Raw genomic sequence first — 3,228 nt, 5'->3', positions numbered from 1 at the left:
GAAGGAAGTGGTCAAGGAATGCGAGTTTCATCTTGATCACTATCGTCCAATCCCCAATAATTCATGGAACAGTTTTTGTTGGAAATGTCAGAGACAATATCTGAAACCAAGGTGGGATAATGAATTAGAAATTGACTTGAACTGGATCCCTTGACCCCGGATTAAATATTCAGTGTTACCAGGATTGCAAGGATGTGTGTTCATAGCCAGATTATCTGACTCAGTGATGGATGTTAATTTACTCTCTGAACCAAACTTGCAGTCAGACTGAACTCCTGTCGGCCCATCTCCACGCTTGTCGTTCCTGTCTAAATCCTCAACATTTCTGCAGCAGTTGACAGATATCACATGGTGCAGATGCGACAATGTCAACAGTTACTGGAACGTACCTCAGAGATGATCGTAGATGGACTGAGTGCGTCTTTGCAAATCCTAGCAGAAAACAAAGAAATGTTGGAAACAGCAGCTTAGCAACTCGTGCTCATCAAAACGCTTCAACGTCTTAAATGTGACTTTTCTTACCATGTAGATGGCGTTTGGATCTGCCTGGTGATCTCCTGAGTTCTACAGCACAACACAATCAAACAGTTACTTTGGTCAAAAAGCTGGCTTCAGAATTCACTGCAGTCACCATGGCCACTCGTGTTATTGAAAACTGCTAAGTCAGGTGCCAAGTGCACAGAAGGAAGTGGAGGAGGATCAGGAAGATGAAAGGAACAGAATACTGGGCACTTCACTCAAACCCCATTGGCAGGGGGTGTTGAGCAGCCTGAGAACAGACTTTGTTTCCCCATCTCTGAAACTCACAGTCAGTCTGTGGTCGGGCAACTGGAGGGAGAGAGGAAATAAATCGGAGCAGATGGTCTGAAAGATTGTAGCAGGAATCCTGGCAGCTCCCTTCATTGTGTTCAGGAGAACAAGTACTGAATATGTTCAGTACGATGATGAGACATGATGGAACTACACTCATAAGATAAATATAACTTCTCCACACAGTGAAACGACTGCAATCTCTAATCTGGGACACACACTCCATGGAAATGGGAACAGCAAGCACACACACACACACCACACACACTCCATGTCATGCAGGAGTCAGCAGTTTCAGCGGAGCTGAAGTACTAAGAATGATTATCATCAAAGTCATGGGGAGAGATTTTTGAAAGGATTCTGAAACCATATTGCGACAATACCCAATAGGCTGTGGGCCGAGGAGCTTTTTCGTTCAGGTTCGTGACTCAACTCACAAAACTACCTGAATTTTTAACATATTGTGTAAAAATATTATATAAATCATACCTGAAACTCGTCAAGTACAAAACCTGCACATTTTGTTTAAATATGACAAAAACTTCCAATTTTCCGAGTTGTAAATTGTCCAATCAATGCACTTTTGACATTGAGGTCGGACGCAAATTGACCAATCCCGCACTTTGTTTTATGGTCGCTAGGCAGCGAGGACTCTGGGATCATGGCTGCCTCCTCATTACATCAACAGCAATAACAAGGTTAGATTAGATTAGATTAGATTATTTAATGACCACACAGTCAAGCTGGTGGAATTCAGGTTCAGTACAGGATGTTACAAGGTAGGCTGATTCCCGTCAAACATAACATAAAACACAACATCATACAATATACAGTACATGCATGGGGAGGATATGTGCTGTTATCATAGTGTGTTCAGAATTCGGATTGCGTGTGGGTAAAAACTGTTTTTAAATCGAGATGTCTTGGCGGACAGTGAGCTGTAGCGCCTTCCTGATGGCAGCAGGTGGAAGATGTGGTGAGCTGGTTGGGAGGGATCAGAGATGATTTTCTTCACCCTTGACACAGACCGTTTGTGATGGAGTGATTCTATTGATGGAAGGGGAGTGCTGATGATTTTGGATGCTTTGTTAACTATGCGTTGTAATTTATTATGGGAGTGAGTGTCTAAACTGCTGAACCAGACTGTAATTGATGAAGTGAGCATCCAAGGATAAAGGTAATGCTAACCTTGTTGATAATTTTATTTTTCAATTGATTTATCTATATAAAGTTTGGATGTGAATTGTTAAATAAAAATTATAAATAACAAATGTACAGCTCGGGTTAGGATTAGGGTTAGGGTCAGGGTTAGGGTCAGGGTTAAGGTTAGGGTTAGGTTTAGGGTTAGGGTCAAGGTCAGGGTCAGTCAATTAATTAGGCTGGTTCAGGAGCTGGACCTCGGCTGCACTCATTCAAAAAACGCAAACAATTATATTATATTAATTATATTATTTTTATATAATATAATTATACATAATTATATATGATTACATTCATATTCACAAATCATATATTTATATAGATAGATGGTATAATAATATATAGTTTAAATAGACTGCATCACGGAAATAGGCTTCCCATGGTGTAACATGGGAATTGGACACTAGATGGCGCGCACATTTTTAATCTCATTTTTTTATTAGTTTAATTAATTAATGTGCAACTTTTGGCACTGACGAGTTATGACTTCCTTCTCAATTATATTTTATCCAAATCTGTGCAAAATTTCATGTAGTTCCGAGACATGAGTCACGAAAGTTGATTTCTAGACACATTTTTGATGCTCAGCCCACAGCCTACAATGATCCACAAGGCTAGTGGAGTAAATACCTGATGGGAAGCTAATAGCACACCATCAGGGAGAGAGATCCCAGCACAGGTCTGCTTATCCCAGAAAACTATCAGAACTCACCGGGACATTTCTTGCCACGGAAATTTTTTCATAATCTGCTCCTGGGGTCTGATCATCAGCCGCTCCGGACTGGGCTGTGAAATAGAGAACAAGGTCTCACAATGAGCAGCCTTGGAGCTGTAAATCCCACTTTGCTGCCCAACAGCATAATGACGGCTTTTTGACAATCGTAACCAGCCCTTCCGTTTCACTAACCACACAGCAATCAGATCAAACTGAATTATTTAGTCACACATACAGGACTGGTGGCTTCCAGAAGCTCTGCGTCTGATGAGGCAAATGGCTCCAGTAACAGCAAGAACTCCCAGCACCAAAGGTAGAATGATCCAGGCAAGGTACATCACCACATCTTGATTTTCCTTCATTTGAGAATCTGCAAACAAATCACATCATTGGGTAAACATCAGGGAAAAGTAATGTCAGTGCAGAAGGAAACCACTTGGCCCATCTTTCTGCGCCAGCTCTTTGAAGAGGTGAAAAGTCAAATGTTGCTTCTCCTGTGTTTT

At 41.3% G+C, this 3,228-nt stretch overlaps 1 long non-coding RNA gene across 1 annotated transcript; it reads right to left on the bottom strand.

Annotated features, from left to right (window-relative positions):
• Window positions 1-419: 419 nt before the first annotated feature.
• LOC116975776 lies at window positions 420-2,761 on the bottom strand. The gene is made up of 3 exons (XR_004412767.1): window positions 2,723-2,761; window positions 523-564; window positions 420-432 (listed from the first exon to the last, which is right to left on the bottom strand). It is a non-coding gene; the product is annotated as an uncharacterized LOC116975776 (long non-coding RNA).
• Window positions 2,762-3,228: the final 467 nt, after the last annotated feature.

Source organism: Amblyraja radiata, chromosome 8 (assembly GCF_010909765.2).
Source record: "Amblyraja radiata isolate CabotCenter1 chromosome 8, sAmbRad1.1.pri, whole genome shotgun sequence".
Classification (NCBI taxonomy): Eukaryota; Metazoa; Chordata; class Chondrichthyes; order Rajiformes; family Rajidae; genus Amblyraja; species Amblyraja radiata.
The sequence above is the reverse complement of the archived record's forward strand: the minus strand, read 5'-3'. Positions and strand labels throughout refer to the sequence as shown.